Source organism: Triturus cristatus, chromosome 3_2 (genome assembly GCF_964204655.1).
Source record: "Triturus cristatus chromosome 3_2, aTriCri1.1, whole genome shotgun sequence".
In the NCBI taxonomy this organism is placed as follows: Eukaryota; Metazoa; Chordata; class Amphibia; order Caudata; family Salamandridae; genus Triturus; species Triturus cristatus.
This window is the reverse complement of record NC_140584.1, coordinates 764838494-764865570: the sequence shown is the minus strand read 5'-3', so window position 1 is coordinate 764865570 and position 27077 is coordinate 764838494.

Below are 27077 nucleotides of genomic sequence, written 5' to 3'. Positions count from 1 at the left end.
TCTCAATTCTTGAAATAAAGTGTAGAGTTCAGACATTACAGTTTTTTCCTAACTTTCCAAAATTTCACCACAAACATCTTCAAGATAAAATATAACATTTAGAATGACATTACCATAGCAGCTGACACCAGAAGCATTTTCTAATTGGTATCCAACAACATCATCACTTGTTTGTATTTTCTGCTTCTTCACATCTTTTCTTTTCTGTTGATTTTCTTTCTGCTTTTCAACCATAGTCAACTCTTCAACATATTTGCGTTTTGAACACACAACACGTTTCTCATAAATAGGATATTCACCTAAATGGGGAGAATAAAGCCTTCTCAAACGATTATATTCTCTTACACAATTAACATCAGCACTAACCTTGTTCTCATCAAAATCAATTAAATACAAACCAGACAATGTTCGAACTCGAGATAATGCAACATATACCATTCCCTCTTTAAACACAGTTTTTCCAACATTTACCAAAGCATTATCTACACTTAAACCTTGTGATTTGTGAATAGTTATTGCACATGCTAAACAGAAGGTAAACTGTTTTCTACGAACATACAAGTCTTTTACAAGCAAAAAACGTGCAGCAGAACATGTAATCGGTCTTACCTCTGCAATCTGATCAAATTTAACTTTCAAAAATTCAATTCCATTTCTATTTTGATATTTCACAAAATCAACAACTTTCCCCATTGCTCCATTCACGAAACCTTCTTCTACATTCAGATTACGCTTCAAAATTACCCAACAGTTTAAACATACATCTAAAAAAAATTCTAAGCAGTTTTTGATACAGAGTTTTCCAAAGAATCCAATTTAGTCTGTAGTTTTTCTGCAAGAACAATTGTTCTTCCTTGATGCTCTATTTTATCAATAGGTTCAATGTGAACTATTTCTTGATTTTTCAATTTGATAAGCTCTCTGTTAAATGTATAACACTCTTCCACTGTAGGCATTAAGCAAACTATAGACTGTTTTTCTTTCATTTTCTTGTACATTACTTCTGCTGGTGTGTTTTCATTTGTAAACCAGTTCTTTTGTACACAACTTTGAAAAGCTTGTTTACCATGTTTGCTTAGAACACCAAATCTTACATCTTTTAGAATATTTCCATAATCTTCTTCTCTTGCTTGTCGCATATTCTGAGTGAGTTATTTATATTCAAAATGTAACCACAGATTCACATGTCCAATACTTCCCAAAGATTTCTTAGTGTCTTCATGTAGAAGAGTTTTAAACACTGGTTCTCCTTTTACAGGGGTTAGTTGTAGCAGATCTCCAAATACAATTAAATGTTTTACCCCAAAGAGAACTTCGTAATCTGTTTTTAATACCTGTTGCATTCTTAAGTGTACAAAAGCAAGCATTAAATTTGAGACCATGCTCACCTCATGAATAATTAAAAGTTTCATTTTCTTCAGCACTCTTGACACTTCATAAGAAGCTTCTCCAGACAACTTCTGATATTCTAATGTATTATCATGCTCCACTGGTAACATCAATAATCTATGCAAAGTAACTCCTTTAACATTGTGTGCAGCTAATCCAGTTAGAGCTGTTACCACACAACATAAATGTGAACCAGTAGTTTTTAGAAGATAACTGGTCAAAACTTTAATTAAAAAACGTTTACCTGTCCCAGCTTGAACACTGATGTACATCAGAAGAGATTTAAAAGATTAACACAGACATTCTTTTGTTCATGTAACAACCCATGTTCTATCCGTTCTCTCACTTGCATATTATTTCTTTCTGTTCAACATTTACTTGTTCTTCTAACTTTTCCAATGTTATGTTCTCTTCATGTGCTTGTTGCATTGCAATTTCAACTTCCTGCATAGCAATCGCTGCTTCATTTTCCAGCATTGGTTGTTCAAGAGGATCTTGACTACATGAACCACTTCTTTGACTATCTTGAGACCTTTCGTGAGCTATTTCAGCTATAATAGTCTTTTGCTGTTCAACTTCATCATTCAACATTTTTAAATATGTAGGAAAAATTGGACATCGAATACTATCTTTACAGGCATTAAAAGAATCTTTGTAGCAGTCAAACTCTCCAAGTAATTCACTTTCGCTACGCCATGGTTTAAACAGCTGCAGAAGTGCTAAATAGTAAAATTCTCGCTAATCTGGAGTTTCACAACTAAGGTGCCGATTACGATCCTGGAAAAAATGTCCCCGTACGACTCGTATCCGGTCTTTTTACCGTACGAATCGTACAAGTGCCGTACAAACTGCCAATTACAATTCGCATGGGAAAAAGACCATACGAATCGCATTGGGAATAATTCCCCACACGTCCTCGTGTCGTAAAATGTGTCCGACACGTCCTCGGACGAATCACCGTACAAATGTGAAAAGTGAAGTCCGACCCCGGAATCACGATCCATCCCGTGCGTCCGATGTTACAACCGTATGGAAAAAACACCGTCCGCACCGAACTCCCATAGCAACCATGGAGACATGTGCCCGCATACACGCCCAACACTCCCCCCAGCCCCCGTACGTTCGAGTCGTACCCCCCATGTATGTACACCCCCACCCATGTATGTACACCCGTGTACGTGTCGTACCCCCCGTGTATGTACACCCGTGTATGTGTCGTACCCCCCCTGTATGTGCACCCGTGTACGTGTCGTACCCCCCATGTACATTCGTGTCGTACCCCCCTGTATGTACACCCGTGTATGTGTCATACCCCCGTGCATGTACACCCGTGTACGTTTGAGTTGTACCCCCCCGGGTATGTACACCCGTGTACGTGTCGTACCCCCCCGGGTATGTACACCCGTGTACGTGTCGTACCCCCCCCTGTATGTACACCTGTGTACATGTTGTACCCCCCTGTATGTACACCCGTGTACGTGTTGTACCCCCCCTGTATGTACACCCGTGTACGTGTCGTACCCCCGTGTATGTACACCCGTGTACGTGTCGTACCCCCGTGTACGTTTGTGTCGTAACCCCCTGTATGTACACCCGTGTATGTGTCGTACCCCCCCTGTATGTACACCCGTGTACGTGTCGTACCCCCCGTGTATGTACACCCGTGTACGTGTCGTACCCCCCCTGTATGTACACCCGTGTACGTGTTGTACCCCCGTGTACGTTCGTGTCGTACCCCCCTGTATGTACACCCGTGTACGTGTCGTACCCCCCCTGTATGTACACCCGTGTACGTGTCATACCCCCCGTGTACGTTCGTGTCGTATCCCCCTGTATGTACACCCGTGTACGTGTCGTACCCCCCCCTGTATGCACACCCGTGTACGTGCCGTACCCCCCCTGTATGTACACCTGTGTACCTGTCATACCACCCGTGTACGTTCGTGTCGTAACCCCCTGTATGTACACCCGTGTACGTGTCGTACCCCCCCCGTATGTACACCCGTGTACATGTCGTCCCCCCGTACGTTCGTGTCGTACCCCCGTGTATGTACACCCGTGTACGTTAGAGTCGTACCCCACCCGCGTATGCATGGAGCGTACCCCCACCCAAACATTCTAAGTACGTAGCGCACCCCAGGCCCCAACATCACCACCTTCACACAACATCGCGCATGTACGCGTCGTACCAAGGCCCACACAAGGACAGCACTGTACAACAAAATGGCCCATGTACACACCGTACACACGCAAAAAACGCACGTACACAACCTGGACAAACCAAAGCGACACAAGAATACACCATTCGAATGGCACAAAGCCACAAAACATGTCCAACAACGACTAAAACAACACATCCACTGACCTGCAACTGCCAAAAACAAACAGAGGCCCAAAACACAACCACTCCTTATAACACACCCACCCAAACTTCAAACACAGCCACACCCACCAATGGACCAATTAAAAGGGCCCACACACACAAACCATGAGCCTTTGCAACAGACTCACTGCTGCCAGACCCCACAGACAACCTACAGCACCAAACTAGAACCTTTACTACACCTTACACTTGCACACCTTCACACACACACCTTCACAAACACCCCCTCATCACATTCACACACACACCTGCACAACCACACCCACACACCCACAACCATCCACACCCCCCCATCCACACCCACACACCTCACCATGCCCACTAACAAGAATCCAAAGTTCACTAGCCGAGAGTTGGAGGTCCTTGTCGATGAAATCCTCAGAGTTGAGCCACACCTCTTTGGAACATTGGTCAGACAGACCAGCATTTCAGAAAAAACAGCCATGTGGCAGACGATCGTCGATGCTGTGAATGCTGTTGCGGACACCAGAAGGACCAGGCATGAATGCCAAGCCAGGTGGTACGATCTGCGGAGGAGGGTCCGAGCCAAAATGACTGACGAACACAACCAGGCCAACGTCACTGGAGGAGGGCTGCCCCGCAGAACCATACAATACCATCCCTGGGAGGAGAGGGTGATGGCCATACTGCCGGTGGTGGCAGTCGAAGGATTAGAAGGACTCCGAGACCCGGGTGAGTACACAAACAACTCACCTCACATGGGGGGAACGTCATCCACAACCATACTCACAATCAGGCACGCAACCACCCCAAGCTATCGCATGACTCAACCACACTCCATGAACACGCACATGCCACGGGTGCCACCATGCCCCATGCACCCAGCTGGACAATGTCAAGTCACAGGCCACAGAAGACACCAACACATGACACGGTAAGCCGGATGGCGGGAGGGTGGGCCACAAAAATCACATAGTGCAAATCAGCAGCAGACAACAATGCCCCCTGCCCATATGGCCTAGGTCACAGCCAGACAAACAGTGTGTCCCCACACAGGAATGACTTGCCAGCAAATGGCGGACGCCTTGCATCAACACATGGGGGTGACGGCACGTTCTTGCACATGACAGCAGCTAATGAACAGCCAACACTGTGAAAGAGTGGCAGCACACACCACCACAGCAGCAGTGCAGACACACACACTACACCCAATTGGTGCCTGGAGATCAGAAACAAACTCACATCAACAATCCAAGGGCCATTCAAAGATCTGCTACCAGTGTGTGCACAGGAAGCTGGGCTGAGGTGACAGAGGGTGACACACAGAGGGAGGGAGAGGGGGACAGAGAGGGAGGGAGACACAGGGAGACGGACAGAGGGAGGAGGCTGACACACAGAGGGAGGGAGAGGGGGACAGAGAGGGAGAGAGACACAGGGAGAGCAAATCAGCCTTGTGGTGTGTGGGAACGTCTGCTCGTCAGCAGGTGGACTGCGTGCATGTAGACAAGGGTGGCCAGTGCCAGCACCCCCCCTCTCCTCCATGGCAAAACACAGGGCCATGTCACAACCTGTGCACGAGCACAACGACAGCTACCTGCATCATATAAGTGTGTGGAACAACTTCATGTGCCCACGTGCAGTGCTACACGGAAGGCGCCAATGCACGGCTCGCCACACCAGCCCACTCCACTGCTGACTGCAGTCACACTTGACGCAGCAAGTAAGACTGTGCAACACATAGGTAAAGTCGCAAAAGCTGTGCCCAAGGGACATACCCATGCACAAGTGCACTGTGAGTGGAATGCAAGACATAACCACATTCCCAGAGGAAATGTGCCAACTTTGAAACGAATGAAACATGGATGTTGCATGGAACAAAATTAACATTGTCTCTCTCACACACAGGTCAACGTCACTCACAGGACCCGGCTCGGCGGGATGAAGGAGCCACCGGCAGCGACGACTCTCACCACTCTGTGGACGAACCCGACCCCGACCAACCTGGCCCCTCTGGTGTCCAACGACCTGCAGCACCTGCGTCAGGTACAACCGGGCCAACCACCACCCCCACTCCTGCCACATCCCAGGAGACACCCAGGAGCCCTGCCCCACCACCACAAGGCAGCCAGGCTGGCCAGGAGGGACACGGTGTCCCGGGCACCCAGGAGGAGGCAGGCGACAACGCCAATGCCACCCCTCAGGGGTCCCGGAGACCCGATGTGCCCACAAGGGCAGGCCAGGTGCAAGTGGGCAGGGGTGGTGGGAGTGGAGGACGGCGGAGGCACCAGCCTGACCAGTTGGCTGCGGAACCGGTATATTCCCATGTCCGAAACATCCTGGACACATACCGGCAGGACACCACGGGCATGGCCCAGGTTGTGTCCACCCTCAACGAGATGAAGGGGACCCTCGATGAGATCAAGACCCAGCAGGCCCAACAACATGCGGAGCAACATGCCTGTCTACTGCGACACCAACGCCGGATGGAGGACAGACAGGCTGAGCTTGTGACGGTGTTCACAGGAATTCACAGTACACTCCGTCGGATGGCCGACAACATGGGTAACCCTCCCTGTGCCATCAGGCGTAGAACATCACCACCCACAGGGAGGGATCAGGAGGAGGAGGAGGAAACATCCGATGGAGCATCCCAAACATCGTCACGGCCTGCTTCTGAGGGTCCCCGCAGGAGGGCGGGTCGTCCACGTAAAAGACCGTGAGGGTCGGCGCTACAGCAATATTTCCCAGGACACCTGGCCTGGCACCTGGCCCACTGGAGCAACAGCAGCACAGCAGCAAAAGACATTCTCTGCCACATGGCCTTGCTGGTCACTGTCTGACCAATGTTGACAGAGACTGTGGCATGGACTCTGAAGATTTCAAATGGCAAGGACACCAACTCCCCTAGTGAACTTTGGATTCCACACACCCGGATAGCCCCTCATGTCAACCCCCCCCCCCACTAAAATAAAAAGTCACACCATGAAGAGAAGATGCCTACTGGTTGCATTATTACCTTACATGTGTCTTGTAAAGTCTAACCATGCCTGAGTTCTCATTTGACTCCAACCATCCACACCCTGGGGCCTGAGTCTGGCACAGGACACACGGGTCACAGTGTATTAGGCAAGACCGACATGGAGCACCATACACACCCGTGATGGGCCCAACCAGCTGAGGGGGGGCCACACAACCGTGCCGACAGACATATTGAGTACAGCGACAGCCATGCGCAGAGGTCAGGGATCATGTGGAGTGTCCTGGGGGGCACCCAGGTATGTGTGGACAGGTGGCAGAACCATGTCCTGCAAGCTTGAGTCAGGTGGATGCAGAGAATGGTGGCCTGGCCAACGTTGGATGCATGGGGATGGCACATGTCACAATACCCACACAGTCATGGACATCATGCACAATACACAGTCTAATCCCACACAAACAGCTTGCATCTTGCTACTCTACACATAGACACATAGCCACTATCACGGTAAACCATGCCAGACATGCCGTATGCCCCATGGCAACACACCAGCATTGACTGAGAAGAGGCACCTTGGAGGCATAGGGACACCTTTATTAGTCATGTATTCGGGATTGCAGAGGCAACTCGGAGTACACATGAACAGGTCATGTGGAGTAACATGTGGGTCCAACACTGGCACCCCCCTTCTGCACCACAAATGCGTGATAGCCATGGAACTGGCACACAAGTGTCGGCTAACAGCTGATGTGGAAGTCCCATACCATGTCAAGCCAATGCAAACCGTATGTGTCCGAGGGCAGTGTAACACACATTGATGCCATCATCACATTCCACAATCCCATCACTGATGACTGTCAACAAGTCTGACCATCTATTCAGGTGTACCCAGCTGCATGTAATGTGTACCATGGTGATGCGACATGTCTGCAGAGGAACCAAACATCGACAGGGGCAGTGTGCATACATCGTAAACAACTGCCACACCCAATACACCCCTGATGCATCCCTTACCCTACGGAGACTTCCAAACTTGTCCGTGCGTGTAACGCTGAGTCAGCACACGATGACGTGTCCATGAGGAATAGCAGTGCCACAAGAATGCAAGCAGCAGACGGCATGCGCAAGTACCTGGGGAAGAGAGACACACAAGAAGTCAGCCACAAAAAGCACAGCCACTTGCATGTGCATGTACTCGACACATGTATGGATGACAACATGCCAGGTCACAATTATGACTGGGGAAATACACTCATCACTGGCACCATCACTCCAGTGACACATCCACACACACCTCTGACTCATGTGGCATACATGCAGATGGACACACACATCGCAACACATGCCACACGGGGACCAATGCGTGCACACTCAGACACTGGTACTCACCACTAAGCAAAGAAGTCCCGTATAAGCTGAGTCCGGATGTCCTCTTGCGGCTCCACATCCTCCACATCACTAGCCCCATTGCCAAGCCCTTCGTCCTCCACGGGTGGATGGTCCTGATCATCTTGATCCAGGATGAGAGGCACAGCTTTCTCAACTGCCATGTTGTGCAGCATGCAGCAGACCATGAAGATTTTGCAGACCTTCGCCGGGGCATATGGGAGGGCGCCGCCGGTCTTGTGGAGGCATCGGAATCGGCTCTTCAGGAGGCCAAATGTCCTCTCTATCACTCGCCTTGTCCGGCCATGGGCGGTGTTGTAGCGGAGCTGGGCTGGCGTGATGGGGTTGCGGAGAGGTGTGATCAGCCATGGCATGTTTGGATAGCCAGCGTCCCCTACATGGAAAGCACATGGACATAAGTAGGACAGGAGAAGCGGTCGTGCTGGAAGTCTACGCAAAATACAGGACAGACAGAGTGTACCCACCAACAACACATGCTCGTTCATTGCGCAGCTGCGTCATCATTTCAGGCACCCTGCTACGCCTCATGATGTAGGCATCGTGTGCTGATCCTGGAAAACTAGCACAGACATGTGAAGTCACCATGTTGGACAGACACACCACAAGGGCATTGATGGAGTGGTCATGCTTGTGATTCCTGTACGCTACCTCCTGTGCCTGTGGTGGTACCAAAGCCACATGTGTCCCATCTATGGACCCAATGACATGGGGCATCCCTCCCAGGGCATAGAATCCACGGTTGACCCCAGTCAACATTTCAGGGGTTGGGAAATGGATGAAGTCATCCAGGTGAAGCAACATGGCCTCTAAGAAATCATGCAGCACACGGCAGAACATGCTCTGGGACATGCCACCAACATGAGCTATGGTATTTTGAAAGGTACCCGTGGCAAGAAAATGTAGGGCTGCCATAACCTTCAGCTTGGGTGTCAGTGCCGTAGGATACCTGTGCAGCGGTTGCAGGTGTGGTGCCAGTCTCGCCGTCAACTCCAGAATCAACCGTTGGGGGAAGCGGTAGCACCGGATACAGTCATTCTCCCGCATGGCAGCCAAGTCCGGAATTGGTCGGGGAAGAGGCGGCGCTCTGCAGTAATTTGGAAGTGACAAGGAAGAGTGAGTGCACCACAACAACAATTTATTTGTACTGAGCACATGTTAATCTGTCAATACACATATGCTACATACGGAGTCAGGTATGTGCCACATGCCCTGGATACGTATGGCTGCCAGGTGACACTCCTACCAAGACCCAGCTACACACGGAGATTGTGAACCTCCACATGCCATGGCATGGGATTAGCTGTGTCCCAGTGTAAGTGAACAGCCAGACGCAACACAGGAGTGACATACATCCACACATCAGCAGAAGTAGGATGCCGATTGCAGAGACTGGTAGCGGAACACTAGATCCACAGGTCACATGACATTATACTAGGACAGCCCACACACCTTGCCATGAAGGTGTACATGTGATGACTCACCACACATTCATAGAGAGGATGCAGACATGTCCTTGTTACGCTACTCCTTGTCCCATGCATACATACGCACCTCACATCCGATACCACATGTGGCATGGTGTGCGGAACAGTGTGCCATGTCAATCTACACACAGACACATGTTGGTTGCTGCAACAGCTGCTGCTTTTGAGGGAGCTCCAACATCAAGCTAATGGGAATCCCACACACATACATGACATAGTCACATCGTGCACCGTGGGTAGTGACATGTCAGGTGTGGTAACCCCTGTACCGGGCCTCAGGGGACACTTGCATGTGTTGTTGTCCGTGCCATGCCAGTAACGCTCATCCCAAGTGTGCAGTACGACATGCACACATGTCTAAGGAGTCAAGGGCATGCCTGGCACACATTGCACCGTCACACATTACATGTGTACACATCTCATCATACATCTGGTGCCTTCTCGACTCAGGAGTAATGTGCCACATCACAGCCTTTCACACCTGTGCCCCACACATGTAGTACTGCCCAGACAATGCCTTGATGTCTATCCATGGACAAGTATGTCAGCTCTATTCCTTCCTGTGTGCTGCCTGTCACCACTGTGATGTGTGAAAGGCACCGTACATTCGCTCTAAGGGCCTGTGTACGTTCCCTATCACTATGGGAGTGCTGCCGTAGGCCTACCCATAGTGATGGTGAGCGTACGCGCGTGTGTACGGTCCGTATCACTATGGGTACGCATACGCCAGCACACCCATAGTGATAGTGAACGTACGCACGCGTGTGCGGTCCGTACCACTATGGGTGTGCTCGCGTATGCGTACTCATGGTGGTACGGAGCGTACACACGCCTGTACGCTCACTATCACTATGGGTATGCATACGCGAGCACACCCATAGTGGTACGGACCGTACACGCGTGCGTACGTTCACTATCACTATGGGTGTGCTCGCGTATGCGTACTCATGGTGGTATGGAGCGTACACACGCCTGTACGCTCACTATCACTATGGGTACGCATACGCGAGCACACCCATAGTGGTACGGACCGTACACGCGTGCGTACGTTCACTATCACTATGGGTGTGCTCGCGTATGCGTACTCATGGTGGTACAGAGCGTACACACGCCTGTACGCTCACTATCACTATGGGTACGCATACGCGAGCACACCCATAGTGGTACGGACCGTACACGCGTGCGTATGTTCACTATCACTATGGGTGTGCTCGCGTATGCGTAGTCATGGTGGTACGGAGCGTACACACACCTGTACGCTCACTATCACTATGGGTACGCATACGCGAGCACACCCATAGTGGTACGGACCGTACACGCGTGCGTACGTTCACTATCACTATGGGTGTTCTCGCGTATGCGTACTCATGGTGGAACGGAGCGTACACACACCTGTACGCTCACTATCACTATGGGTACACATACGCGAGCACACCCATAGTGGTACGGACCGTACACGCGTGCGTACGTTCACTATCACTATGGGTGTTCTCGCGTATGCGTACTCATAGTGATAGTGAGCGTACAGGCGTGTGTACGCTCTGTACCACCATGAGTATGCATACGCGAGAACACCCATAGTGATAGTGAACGTACGCACGCGTGTATGGTCCGTACCACTATGGGTGTGCTCGCGTATGCGTACCCATAGTGATAGTGAGCATACAGGCGTGTGTACGCTCCGTACCACCATGAGTACGCATACGCAGGAACACCCATAGTGGTACGGAGCGTGCACACACCTGTACGGGCCATTGATATGCATTTGGGGTGCCCTAGGGCCCCGGAATGCACCGTACCTGTGTGTGAAGCTCCAAATTACATAGGGGACACATGAGGGACAAGTATAAAGGCCTACATGCATGCTGGTTGTCATGGAGACCAAGTTTAAAGTTTGAATTTGTTCTGGAAGGTGCACAGCAGAATTCAGTTGGAATGAATCTACTTTGTTGCAATGTGTTTGTGGGGTTGACATCATGCTGAAGAAAAAAACACAATAAGAACCCACTGACTGTGCTAGGTTTGAAGGGATTGGAGGAAACATAGGATGCAAATGTGAGTGACCAATCACTCTGTTCTCCTGTGCATGAAACAGGCCAGCAAGGCAGATATAAGGCAGCCAGGTCCCATGAGGGAGCACTTGCCTGCCCATCTTTGTATTCCACGACCCAGCTGCTGCTACTGATTCCCTGGAACCATGTCAAGGTCTGTGGAGAGGTCACAGCCCTTCACCCTGGAGGAGAACCTGGCTTTGCTGGATGTGATCCTCCCACAGTACCCCATGCTGTATGGCCGACCAGGGTATCAGGTGAGTGCAGAGTCCACCAGCACAGACTGTGTCCCTTATTTGTGAGTGTGACTTCTGGCATTGTGTCCAGGTGTGGCACACATGCTATGTACTGTAAGGGGGGTCCCGGGGGGGGGAGGGAATGCCTGATGTCTCCCAGCCAGTGCATGCTGTGGTGCATGTCTGCCGTCCTCACTTGCATTGTGTTTACTGTGACAATCACTGCATGGTGCATGCCACATTCTGCCTGTCTTGTCCTCCTGGGAATGTAGCATCTACAGTCCTCATGTGATTCTGTGCTCACACCAGTGTGACAGGTGACTGTACCCACAGATGTGTGTTAGTTCTGTGTACCTGTGCTGAGAGTGTCCACATGATGTGTTCGTACCCTGGACATCGGTGTGTGTGTAAGTCCCCTGTCATGTGGGTGGGTGCATATGTGGAGTGTAGCACCCCAGCTGCATGAGGGATGGATATACCCTGGCCATGTGATGTGAGCAGGGAGCAGTGCTGTGTGTCTGACGTGCAGAGCCAGCCCCACACCTGTGAGCCCCCCCCCCAGTCTAGTGGCACATGTGCAGAGTGAGGTATGTCGCTGCATTTGGCAATGGCAGGTGAATGTCCTGTGCCTGTGTGTGTCTGTGTACTCTGCTGCGGTAGCGTCAGTGGCCTGTGGCATGTGACTACTTAGAGGTGCTGCAAATTATCCTGGTGTAGCTTGTGATGCACAGTGTGAGCCTGGATCATTGATTGTGTAGTTGCCCTCATTCCACCTGTGTCCTTTCAATGGCACGTACTGCTTTTGCCCTTCCCCAGAGGATCATGTCCCTATGACAAAGGTGCAATGCGCTGGATGCATACTATGCCTTGTTGTAAACAGCAAATGTGTTCTAATATGTGTCCCTGTGACATGTGCCAGGTGTATTGATGTAGTGTCACTTGTTCATCCTCACAGGTAGGCGCCTCTGCCAAGGAGCAGATATGGCTGACCGCCATCAGCGCCGTGAGGAGTGCGGATGGTCGGAAGCGGCGCCTGTCCCAGGTGAGGAAACGCTGGCAGGATATCCGGTGCTGGACGCGGAGGATCGCACGGGTCCTGCTGGGGGACTCACCTGAGAGCCATAAGAACCGCGGGCGCCGTCGACTGACCCACATCCACAAGCGGTTGCTGCCGGTGGTATTTCCAGACTTGGAGAGGCGCTTACAGGAGAAGCAGCAGCAGGAAGGGGGTAGGTACATGTGTGCTTGTTGTGTTTCACCAGCAGTTGTAAGTGCACAGTTGCATGGATACACTGGCAGGGTTTAAAGGTGCTGTGCAGATCCAGTTACCCACAGTATAGCTGTGCTCTCCTGCCTCCCTTCCCCTCCTTGCAATGTGTTCCCTGGTCTGTGTGTAGTCACTCCTTCCCAAGGTAATGTAGGCTGGCGCTTTCTCCACGTGAACTATGCCTGCAGCATCATGTGTGGGGGTGGTGTGTAACAGGTTTGGGGACCTTGCCGGTGCCTTGTCCAGTTCAGTACATGTGGGTTCCATGTCAGTTGGCACTGATGCAGAGTCCAGACATGGGAGTTAGTCTCACAAGTGTCATGCCTTACAGCGCGCATGTCCTATGTTGTGGCCTGTGACATGATGTGCATGAGTGTGCGATACGCAGAGTGCAGGGATGGTGGCGTGTGTTGCAGTCATCCCCATTCAGGACCATGGAGTTGTGTGGCCACTACTGTCCCCTGGGGCATATTTTCCTAGGTGTCATGTGTGTCATCACAAAACGTGGACACTCTCAGTGTCTACAGCATAGGTTGTGCTCTGTGCCATTGTCCCCTGGCACCATGTATATTGACGTGAAATGTAGTACAAGTGTCCACTGTACAGCCTGACCTGATTTTCCTTGTTCATAGTCACAGTGGCCAGTGCATGTGTGTCTTGTTACAATCATCTGATGATGGCCATTTGTACATGATTATTTGGACAGGCGCACCTCGGGTATTTGGCGTCCAATCTTGCATTTATGCATCCCCTGTGTATTTCACCCAGACTAAGAGATGTAAGTGCCACCTGTGTCTCAACAAATTGTCTCATGTAGGGGGTGGTTGGTGTTGGCAAAGCCTACATGTCAAAACCTGAAATCTCCTTGCTAGGTCTGGCCAGTGTGTGATGTTTGTCTGGACATACACTCAAGGTGCAGTGAGCCAGTAATGTTGGGCATGTTTTCAGTATTACCTATGCAGCATGTGCCTCAAGCTCATGGATTTGGTCCCTCCTCATCCCTATTGTCGGCAACGCTGTGTGGTGCAGATGCAGTGCTGGATTGTCCCCAGGGCCTGGCTCCTATGTCAAACTCCATTTCATGTCATTTGCTATTGTGTCATGCTCTCCATGGATTTTCTGTGGCATGGTGGGTCAACCAAAAGTGTGTTGCATGCCCTACATCTGTACCTTGTTTTGTAGATGTTACTTAACTTTCTTTGCAAGCTATGCACTGTAACCTATGTAGATTGGACTCATGTGACATATGTATACAGGTGTGTGATTAATTGCTGTCTCTTCACCTTGCCCACAGCATCGTCGGGGGACACGGACGGAGATATGAGCACAGACGGAGCGGAGGGACCGAGCACCAGTGCCAGCGTTGACATCGTGGCTGGCACATTGAGTGGTACAGAGGCGGAGGAGAGTGAGGCCGAGGACCTGTCCACTGGCACCACCGAATATGAAGCCGACGGGTCCGAGGATGATCTCTCCGAGTGGGCGGAGGCTGCACCAGCAGCTGACAGCGGAACAACATCGCACCCCGCCCCCTCCATTGCCATCAGCCGCCTCCCACTTGCTCGTGTCCCTTCCCAACGTCCACGGTCACCACATGTCTCCTTCCTGCCAGGCACCGCACCCCCTGCCCCTGTCTCCACTGCTGCCGCCAATGCCGAGTCTGTGGACATCCAGCGGCAGTTGCAGGTTGGTCAGGCTGCGATCCTTAATGTCCTCCATGGCCACAGCCAAGTGCTGCACAACATGGAGGCATACTTGGAGGGCATTTTTTCGTCGCAGGCTGACCAACGCCAGTTGCTGAGGTCCATAGACTCGACACTGACTGCAGCAGTGGGTCTCCTGCAGCGCTACGTCCCACCCCCTACCCCTGCCCCATCCACACTTCCCACTCCCATGCCTGTCCCACGTACACCCAGACGTCAGCATGCACCCACCACAACAGACACAGGCACCACACCAGCAGGGAAGGTCATACGCACACCTCCTGGTACGCACACACAGGGTGAGGTAGGCACACCCACTGGGTCGGGGGCAAACTTTAAGACACGCAGCCTGAGTGGGAGTCCGCATTCCACCCAATCCACTCCCTCCAAATCCCCTCCCCTCAGCTCTCCTGGCCACATATCCGGCAAGGACTCCTTCATGGCCGCTCTGTCCCTGAGCACCACTGTGACACCACCCCGCAAGCGGTCAAGGGAGTCCCCGGTCAGGGTGGTTGAGTCCCCCCCCTGTCCACACACTCCCCCAGTGGCGCTGCAACCCATCCCTCCGCCCCCCCCTCCTTGGGGCCTGTGGTTCCTTCGGGTGCAGTGGAGACGCTGGAGGACCTTGCTAAGGTGTGCAGCGAGATCCTGGCCTCTGCCTTTGGCCCTGCCCCACCCCCTGTGGTGGAGTCCTCCATCCCTGCACCCACGATTCCTACCCTTCACCCTCCTGTCCCTGCGGTGCCTGGTCCTTCCCCCCAACATGATGCCCTCCCCGCTGTGGAAGATGAAGGGGTCTGACTGTGCAGGCCAGCTAGGGGACAAGCGTCCCACTGTGTCCCCCATCCAGCTGTGACTCATGGACTGCCCTATGGGCTTAGTAAATATTGAACTTTCTACAAACACACTATTTTTAGATCATGCTGATTAAAGCCATTTTTGTTTCCTTTGAACACTACTGCTTTTCTGATGTTGCTGTTGGTGGGGCTGCTACATGATTTTGGGTGGTAATCATGTGTTGGGTGTGTGGGAAATGTAGTAGTGTGCTGGTCATAGGGGGGACCCTGGTATCTGTGTGCCATCACACGGTGTTAGCTAGGTTTCTCTGTTCATGTAAGCAGTTACTGCATGGTGAAATTGTCCCAAGGTGTATTCCTTCCTCTGTGTACCCTGACATCTTCCCTGCAGGGTGTTCCCAATATTTAGCGCTGAGCTGTGTGTACATTAGCTGGGTGTGTGACGGACTCCTTCAACTTTGCACATGCATGCTGAGCGATGTCTCCACCTGCATCATTCGTGGCGTCCTTGGTGGTCACTGTACTTGTGTATGTGGACTATTGACATGACTTGATGTGGACATGTTTTCTTTTCGGCGCTATGCATGCGTATACTCCCAGCCTCGCACACATGTGGTACATGTACTGCAGGGTCTTTGTGCACCTGACTGACATTTGTGGGCATGGTATCTGTGGCTACTCCACCCTTTGCGTTCCATGGGCACTGCTGGGAGTGTTAGGCACCCACCCCTCCTGTGTCTGGGCACTGCTGGGAGGACTCTGCACACACCCCTCCTGTGTCTGGGCACTGCTGGGAGTGGTAGGCACACACCCCTCCTGTGCCTGGGCACTGCTGTGAGTGTTAGGCACCCACCCCTCCTGTGTCTGGGCACTGCTGGGAGGACTGTGCACACACCCCTCCTGTGGCTGGGCACTGCTGGGAGGACTCTGCACCCACCCCTCCTGTGTCTGGGCACTGCTGGGAGGACTCTGCACACACCCCTCCTGTGTCTGGGCACTGCTGGGAGGACTCTGCACCCACCCCTCCTGTGTCTGGGCACTGCTGGGAGGACTCTGCACCCACCCCTCCTGTGTCTGGGCACTGCTGGGAGTGTTAGGCACCCACCCCTCCTGTGTCTGGGCACTGCTGGGAGTGTTAGGCACACACCCCTCCTGTGTCTGGGCACTGCTGTGAGTGTTAGGCACCCACCCCTCCTGTGTCTGGGCACTGCTGGGAGGACTGTGCACACACCCCTCCTGTGGCTGGGCACTGCTGGGAGGACTCTGCACCCACCCCTCCTGTCTCTGGGCACTGCTGGGAGGACTCTGCACCCACCCCTCCTGTCTCTGGGCACTGCTGGAAGTGTTAGGCACCCACCCCTCCTGTGTCTGGGCACAGCTGGGAGGACTCTGCACACACCCCTCCTGTGTCTGGGCACTGCTGGGAGAGTTAGGCACACACCCCTCCTGTGTCTGGGCAATGCTGTGAGTGTTAGGCACCCACCCCTCCTGTGTCTGGGCACTGCTGGGAGGACTGTGCACACACCCCTCCTGTGGCTGGGCACTGCTGGGAGGACTCTGCACCCACCCCTCCTGTGTCTGGGCACTGCTGGGAGGACTCTGCACACACCCCTACTGTGTCTGGGCACTGCTGGGAGGACTCTGCACCCACCCCTTCTGTGTCTGGGTACTGCTGGGAGGACTCTGCACACACCCCTCCTATTTAACAATATGTACGCTTAGAACATACACGTGTGTGGGTTCGCTCCATGCATACGAGGTGGGGGTACGTGTCGTACATACACGGTTGGGGTGGGGGTACGCTCCATGCATACGTGGGTGAGGGTACGGGTCGTACTTACACTGTTGGGGTGGGGGGTACGCTCCATACGTACGCGGGTGGGGTATGGTTCGTACTTACACTGTTGGGGTGGGGGGTACGCTCCATGCATACGGGGTGGGGGTACGGTCCGTACGTACACTATTGGCATGGGGGTACGCTCCATACGTCCGCGGGTGGGGTTACGGGTCGTACTTACACTGTTGGGGTGGGGGGTACGCTCCATACGTATGCGGGTGGGGTACGGTTCGTACTTACACTGTTGGGGTGGGGGGTACGCTCCATGCATACGGGGTGGGGGTACGGTCCGTACGTACACTATTGGCATGGGGGTACGCTCCATACGTCCGCGGGTGGGGTTACGGGTCGTACTTACACTGTTGGGGTGGGGGGTACGCTCCATACGTACGCGGGTGGGGTACGGTTCGTACTTACACTGTTGGGGTGAGGGGTACGCTCCATGCATACGGGGTGGGGGTACGGTCCGTACGTACACTATTGGCATGGGGGTACGCTCCATACGTCCGCGGGTGGGGTTACGGGTCGTACTTACACTGTTGGGGTGGGGGTACGCTCCATACGTACGCGGGTGGGGTACGGTTCGTACTTACACTGTTGGGGTGGGGGGTACGCTCCATGCATACGCGGTGGGGGTACGGTCCGTACATACACTATTGGCATGGGGGTATGCTCCATACGTCCGCGGGTGAGGGTACGGGTCGTACTTACACTGTTGGGGTGGGGGTACGCTCCATACGTACGCGGGTGAGGGTACGGGTTGTACTTACACTGTTGGGGTGGGGGTACGCTCCATACGTACGCGGGTGAGGGTACGGGTCGTACTTACACTGTTGGGGTTGGGGGTACGCTCCATACATACAGGGCTGGTGTTACGCTCCGTACGTCCACTGTTGGGGTGGGGGGTACGCTCCATACATACGCGGGTGGGGGTACGGTCCATACATATCCGTACCCACGCTGTAGAATGCTTGCGCGGCCCGTACCCAGGCCTTTGCCACGTGGGTACGGGCCGTCCCGCCATTGTTGGGGTGACGTAGGGGTGGGCGTGGTACGACTCGTACCCACGTTCTTAAGGCGTGGGTACGGGACGTACCTGTATTGTTGTGTTGCCGGTTCGTGTCGTCAGGCATTTCCGTTGTGGCGGACGCTGGCTTTGCTGGACACGCCCCCACCCCCTCGTAGTGACCAGGGCCTGGGGGTCAGGTATGTCCAGGGCATGTGTGCTGTGTGACTTGGGTGGGGGTTTTGTGGCCTGCCCCTGGTCCTGCCCCCCCCCTTTCCCCCCTCCCTTTGTTGTTCTGACCTTCTGCGGCGTCTGCGTCCGAACCTGTAGAGGAGGTCGACTGCTATGAGGGCCGGGATGACACGTAGGTTCGGGTCCATGTCTGTCCGTCGCGTACAGGTACTCCTTGTTCGCGTCGTCCTGATTTCCCGGCAGTTTTTGGCAGCCGGAAAATATTCACCGTGCGGGATGACGTCGGTGCGAATCGTAATTCCTGGTTCGTGCTTGGCGGGCTGCGTGCGTCCCGACGTCACGTCGGCGCTTTCCCGGATCGCATTTGTATGTTTATTTTCGTCGGTCAGGGTTTTGTACGATTCGTACGGAAATGGTGTTTCCGTGCGAATCGTAATTCCATGTTTGTATATTTTGACGACCGGGTACGCGTCGGATGGAGAATATGCTCCGTCCGACGGTTCGTACCCGGTTTTTACAGGATCGTGATCGGCACCTAGGTTTCTTGTGGTTTATAAGATTACCCTTTGCATGTTTTACTAAACAACAATGACATCCGACTACTGCAAACCTTCCTTCTTTTAAATTCTCTTTAACATTTCTTTTGTAGCTGTAATGTTGAAGTACTTCATACAGAAATAGCTGTTCCAGATTTGACTCCTTTTCGTATAGTATGTGTCAAACATATTAGTTTTAAGAATGTCTGTACTTTCTGGCTCATTTGCTGCTAAATGTTCAATTTCTTTCAAAGATTTCAACACTCTATTTATTTTGCAGGCAAGACCTAAACTTACTCAAATGATTCCTCATGACTTTGAATATAAACTTGAAGAACACAAGCGGTCTGAACATTCATACGATCCAATTTATCTGTGGGAAAGCATTTTCAAACTAAAGCTGTATAATGTTTTGCTAAGACTATTGTCTTATGCAATTTCTTCCCACATTTGTTTCATCTCTGTTTTTTCAGATTTTGTTATGTACGATGTAACATAACGTGCAACAGCAATTGAGTTATCCGCAACATACTGGATGTCCATGTTCGCATTCCACATTTTTAAAATGACTGGATTTTAGTCATTGATATACTTTGACACTTCTGTTCTTTTTAAGTTGTAGGTATTCTTTGGAGATTTCCGAGTTATTGTGTGCCTCATAGAAGAAAAAAAATAATTTACTCTTCCTTTACAAATGACTGGACGGGGAAAACCAAACCGACATTTGGTATAAAATTTTCCTTTAGACTTGTATTTTCTTCTGCAATACTTTCCACAATGGTGACTTTGGAAACGTAAAATTTGCTGTCTCAAGCTTCTATCTCCTCCTTCTCTTGGAATCTCACATGTCACATACTGTTCAATGAAAGACAATACTGTTTCATCAAAATCATTTCCAAATTTTGGTGCATCCTTGATCCATACTACCATATGTATATGAGGTGCACCTCTTGCTTGATATTCCTTTCTCCAAAAGAAATCGGTAACTTCTCTAAGAGGTGGATTTTTTTTATTACAGATAAAAGACATCATACCTTGAAACTTATGATTAAAATATCTGCACACATTTACAGTATCCAATGAACACAGTTCACCAGGAGTCTTTATTTAAAAAAAATTTATATTAGAATTTGCTTCTCTTAAAAACTCAAGCAAATCTTCCCATGCATACTCTGCACAGCTTAGTGTGACAAACTCAGCTCCGTAACATACACTTGAGTTCTCCATGACGACGATACCAATACTCATTTGTTCCACGTTGACATGACATCAAATTGATTAACTGTGCTTCTAAATTTTCATCTGTTTTTTTTCACTTTCTCCACAAATTCTTTCACAGAAAGAAGTGATTCATGAACTCCAGTTTTAAATATATGACAACTGTATACGAGAAAGAAGATAGATCACTTTCAAACAAAAAGTGAAATATGTATGGAATGCACTGTCGAAATCTAGGATTTTCAGAATATAATCTTGTTGATCGATATTCTGAAGCTGGAATCTGTACAGGTCGGTCATTATATCGTCCACCTTCTCCAGTAGGAAACAACTGTGTAAAACAACGAGCTTCCAAGCTTTTCTCCCATACACTCATTGCAGTGCTTTTTTCATTTGAAATAACTCAATGCTTCTTCTTATCACTTCTTTTGAATGCAAAGGACAATTGTATAATGTTCATAAATCTCTTCAGTCCTTGACTTGTCCACTCTCTCTATTTGACCACTTGAAATTGTAAAATCATCTTCTAAACGTATTACCTGTTCATCCACATTTACATTTTTGTAATAAATATTGTTCCCTATAAGATATAAGGTAGCCTTTTCAACTTTGTTAACATCCACAAATTCTTGCCATATTTTCCGACTCTTTGTGGGTACACCATTTACTAAAATAATTACTGCCAAATCTTCCTCTTTCTCCCCAGCAACTGTTTCAATGTTCTTCTTAAAATCCAAAGGTAAGTACACCACTCTTCCTTTCCGCCCTCTTTGCAAGTCTGTTGGTGGCAGTTTACCTGTTTTAGGCTCCATCCGAATTATAGTTTGAAAAGGATGAACAGATTGAATTAGAACCGACTCATATGTATTCAATTTGGCCAGCTCCTGCGGAATAGCTACTTTCTCCACCTTATTATGCGCAGCTCTAGCTCTTCTAATTTGTTGTAACAATATTTACATATACGTTGATCAACACCTAACTCAAATCAACCTTCAACAAACAAGTAAGTTGCAAATTCTTCTCACTTACCATTGTTCTCCTTTTCACTTTTCAAATACAAATCAACATTTCTACTTTGACTTTTATAATGAGTACGTTGACAACAAACACAAACATAGTTTGGTATTTCAGAGCACACTACATTAAACTTTCCAAATTCTTCTTCAAACTGATCAGTGCTAATCACTTTCTCATCTCCTCCAACATCTGTAATTGTCAAACTTTCACTATCTATGAACTGCTCTTCTGAACCAAAATATCGCATTTCAATATCATCACACTTTTTTTGAACATCTGACAATGAACCATATAAAAGCATTCCATTCAGTTCACTTAAACTTAATGCAGGCCTTTTTGCATAGTACAGTTTCTTTACAAAGTTCCGCTATTCTGAATGGTGTGCTGCTGACATCCTCAAATGATGAAAAACACTTTTGCAAACTTTTCTTGAAAGACAAGCCAGAGAATGCCCATACTTCTCAGTATATTTTCTTACATTACATGGATCTAGTCCTTGTAACAACTTAATCTTCTATTTTATACTTTTCTGAGTATATTCTCATAGCAAATTTTGCATTATATCAATGGATTCCTGTTGAATACTAAAAATGCTACTACAACTCCACTTATACACAGGAGTTCGTGGACGTTTCCCTTGCACTTCTTCAGCTATTAACTCTTCTGCACTTTTACCAACCATTTCCTCCTTTGGAAGAGGAACACCATCCTGAACTTCATAGCAACGACCTCAAGTATCAACTGCAAATGATAAACTATTTTCCTAGAAGTGACTTTCCTCATTAAAAAAAGGCTCAGTACTAGAAGTATGTCTCCAAAGATTTTACAAAAGTTGGTTCTGTTCACAAGTCTTTTTTTTCTACTTTTGTCTTTAAATACTTTGACTATTTTTTCCAATACTTTCATTCTCTTTGAAATCAAAATGAACAACTTCTGTTTCAAATTGAAAGCAGTATCCACTATACTTTCAATATGCTTTGAATTGGAACATTCTTCTTTTATATTTGCAGCATGTTTTCAATAAATTCTGAATCACTCTAGATCGGAAAAGTCTCTGACAAATTTCTTGAAATTGTTTTTGTCTCCGAGTACCAGATACTACTTCTTTATCATCTTTCCTTTTCCTCGTATTTGAAGTTGAACTCTGCTTCACCTTACTTGAACAATTCTTCTTTTTGCTTTGTGAGATGTTTTTCTCATTAAATGTTCGCAATATTTTTTTAATTATTTACATACTCCTTTACAATTTATATATAACTGCACTACCTCATACTGCTCACCTCTCCGCCACACCCTACCACCCCACACCACTTTCTCTGCAACCCATAACATTTTTTATCTATGTACTTAGAATGATATTATCAACCAAACAGCACACATAAAAAATTCCATTATTACGTAACAATTTTATCAACAACTTCGCAAACATAACACTGCACCCAGGGCTTTAACTGGAGGGGATGTCTGTGGGGATGTGACCACCAGCACTTTATTTTTGGGAGCCTTGAAACGGGTCTTTATAGGGCTCTATTTTCCGACCTCACAAACGCAATCAGTTTTCTTTCTTTATTGCACTGCAGTGACACTGTGAGAGCATGCACATTGCTCACTACTTAGAAGTGCAGACATCATGCCAAGTGACTCGCATTGTAGTAGAAGGGAAATCCTTTAAATAGAGCCATTTTCTCTCATTATTTCCCTTCTCTTTTTGCAACGCACCAGGAACATCATCATGGGGTGATTAGCAAAAAGACCACCAGGCGTGCAACACCCATTGCCCTGGACTCTCTGACACAGCTTCCTGGGCGCACACACAGAGCCGCACCCGAGTACTTCACCGGTCTTCAAAACATAATTTTTTTGTAAAAGAGACTCTGTTCTTTTTCACCCCTTTTTCCAACCCCTACATGCCCACTCTGCATATTGCTGAAAGAATTAGGCTCCCCCGAAATTTCCCTCTGGTTGCCCCTCTACAAACGACCACAACAAGGCAACTCCAGCGCGAACCTGCTCTCACCTTACACACGGTCTTGTTTTAGTGCTACGAAAACACACACTTTGCCTGCCTCACTAAGTTCTCACACCCCCTCTTTAATATGAACATAAAAGCTTTCCAATTACTTTTATATTCCTATACTGTACTTCACATGGAAATATAGAACTCAAGGTTCTCACCACCCAAAATTAGCTCTCTGGTATACTTTCTCAAATATAAGAAGTACAGGTATTCAGTATCTGTCAGTCATGGCCACTTTAAAACAGTGTACCTATAAACAACTCGACAAAACATTAATTATAAAATCTGCCTGTCAATGCTTTGCGCAAGCCTTTTCAATGCCTTAAGAGGGTAGCTGGATGAGTATAATACGTCGTACTTAAGATCGGAGGCGGACGATGCACGGAAATTGGAACGTATAGTTGAATAAAGGGTGAGTGGATGCATGGCCAGATGCATCAACGGATAGATACACAGATCAATGTATCAAAGTATGGATGGATGGATAGATGAATGAATGCAAAGACCAGTACTTACGATTGACGGGTGGGCTGATAAATGCTTAGGATTGATTCTGGGACAGATATATCTATGCATATATAGGCGTATCGCTGCATGAATGGCACAGTGCTTGCTATAGGCGAGTGCGCTCATAGATGCTTAAGATAAGCGGACAAACAGATTTATGTGTATATATAAGTAGGAATATACGCATCAATTAAAAGATGGTTGAATGGCGCAGTGCTTAGGATTCATGGATACTGCGCTTTAATTGGGCCTGGTCTGGGGACCGGCACTTATTTTTGGGCAGCCTCCAAACGACGCTCTACCAGGCTCTATTTTCGGCCCTCTCAAAGATAGTCAATTTATTACACTGCAGTGACAGCATGCACATCGATGTACGTATGCTTATTTTGCTCACTACTGAGAACTGGAGACATCAGGCTAGGTTACCCACGTTGTAGAAGAAAGGGAAATCCTTTAAACAATGTTTTTTTTCCGAATCGATAATTGGAGAGGATTTTCTAAAGCACACAATGATACTTATCTTGATTTAGACCACGCCCCAACTTGCATAGCCCACACCCCTTTAAGAGCTTTGCCCCCCCTTTTAGAGCACCCCCACTTTTTTGTCTCCCTCTTAGAACCCTAACTACACCATAGTAACAAACAGTGTAACCTTCCATTAAAATCTACAATGGCACCAAGTTTCATAATTTTCCATCAACGCTATCAGCCTTCTACCACATTACAAGAGTGTATATCAGCATGAAGATGTCTTATCCACGGAAATGTTGTGTAATTTCTGTACCTGTCTGCTGGAACACTCATCACAAAAATGCATTAAAACATAGGAATTTGCCAGAAAAACATATACCATACCATAAACCGATTCATAAATGGGCACACTGCCACTGCACCACCCTCTTCCCCATCCTTCCTTAACTTCACAAAATTAAAGAAAGAGCCACACCAAACCTAGTAAACACACTATCCCAATACAAGAACTTAATTTCAACAACCGTTTACTGGAACGCTCATGAGCAAAGCGTATTAAAACATACAAATTTGGGGGTAAAACATATACCATGCCATAGGGCACTTTATAAGTGCTCCGAGTGGTACTACATCACCTTCAGTAGCTCGACATTTGTACGTTACTAAATTCTGTGTTTTAATCAGAAACATACCCACCTCCCCCTCACCCACCCCCGCCCTTCCTTAACTGTACGAAATCAAACAGAAACCCCCACCATTCCTAGTAGCGCCACTATACCCATACACAGGCTTAATTTTAACAGGTGTGTGCCGGAACACTTATCAACAAAAAGTATTCAAACATGCAAATTCGCGTGAAAAACATAAACAATACCATAGCACCGTTAATAAATAGGCCCACTCAAACTACATTACCTTTACTAACAACACATACCCACGTTACAAATGTCCGTCTTATAATCAGCAACATATGCACATCACCCACCCCCACCCATACCCATGCTTAACCTTACGAAATCAAACAACGAGTCCCTGCACTCCCGTTACTGCCACTATAACCATAAATAGACTTAATGTCAACATGTGTCTGCCATGTGTCTGCTGGAACGCTCATCAGCAAAAGCTATTAAAACTTACAATTTTGCAACTCAAACATACATCATACCATAAGACGGTATATAAATAGTCACAGTACTACCACACCGCCTCAACACCCGCCCTTGCTTAACTTTACGCAATAAAAGAAAGAGCCCAAGCAAACGTAGAAGCGCCACTACAGCCATACACAGCCTTAACTTCAACAGATGTCTCCTGAAAAGCTCATCAGCAAACCGTATTCAAACATGCAAATTTGCAGATAAAGCATATACCATGCCATAGAGCACTTTATAAGTGCTCCCAGTGGTACTACATCACCTTTAGTAGCTCCACATCTCCACGTTACTATATTCTGTATTTCAAACAGCAACATAACTACCTCCCCCACACCCACCCTCGCCCTTGGTTAACAGTATGAAATCAAACAGAAACCCCCCATTCCTAGTAGTGCCACTATACCCTTACACAGGCTTAATTTTAACATGTGACTACCGGAACACTTATCAGCAAAAACTATTCAAACATGCAAATTGGTGGGTGAAACATAAACCATCCCATAGCACTGTTTATAAATGGGCCCAGTGAAACTACATTACCTTTAGTAACTACGCATGTCCACATTACAAATATCCGTCTTATAATCAGCAACATACGCATCTCCCCTACCGCAACCAACCCTTGCTTAACCTTACAAAATCAAACAAGGAGCCCCAGCACTCCCGTTACCGCCACTATAGCCATACATAGACTTAATGTCAACAGGTGTCTGCTGGTACGGTCATCAGCAAAACCTATTAAAACCTGCAATTTTGCACCTCACACATACACCATACCATAAGACGGTTTATAAATAGTCACAGTACCACTACACCACCTCAACACGCGCCCTTGCTTAACTTTACGCAATAAAAGAAAGAGCCCCAGCCAACGTAGAAGCGCCACTATAGCCAAATAGAGGCTTAATTTCAACAGATGTTTTCCGAAACGCTCATCAGCAAAACATAATAAAACATGCAAATTTGTGACTAAAACATATCCCATGCCATAGGGTGCTTTATAAGTGCTCCCAGTGGTACTAGATCACCTTTAGTAGCTCGACATCTGCATATTACTATATTCTGTGTTTCAATCAGCAACATAAACACCTCCCCAACACCCACCCCGCCCATGCTTAACCGTACGAAATCAAACAAAAATCCCCACCATTCCCAGTAGCGCCACTATACCCATATACGACGTTAATTTTAACAGGTGTCTGCCGGAACACTTATCAGCAAAAAGTATTCAAACATGCAAATTGGCGGGTAAAACATAAACCATCCCATAGCACGGTTTATAAATGGGCCAAGTCGAACTACACCACCTTTACTAGCTAGACATCTATATGTTACGAAAGTCATTTAAACACTCTGTAGAGTGTATAGCAGGGCATGGGAAGAGTAAACAAAGTTCTAATTCCCAAACTTTTGATATACAGTCCCTTTACTGTATCTATATTAAAGATATTAAATGGAATGAATAAA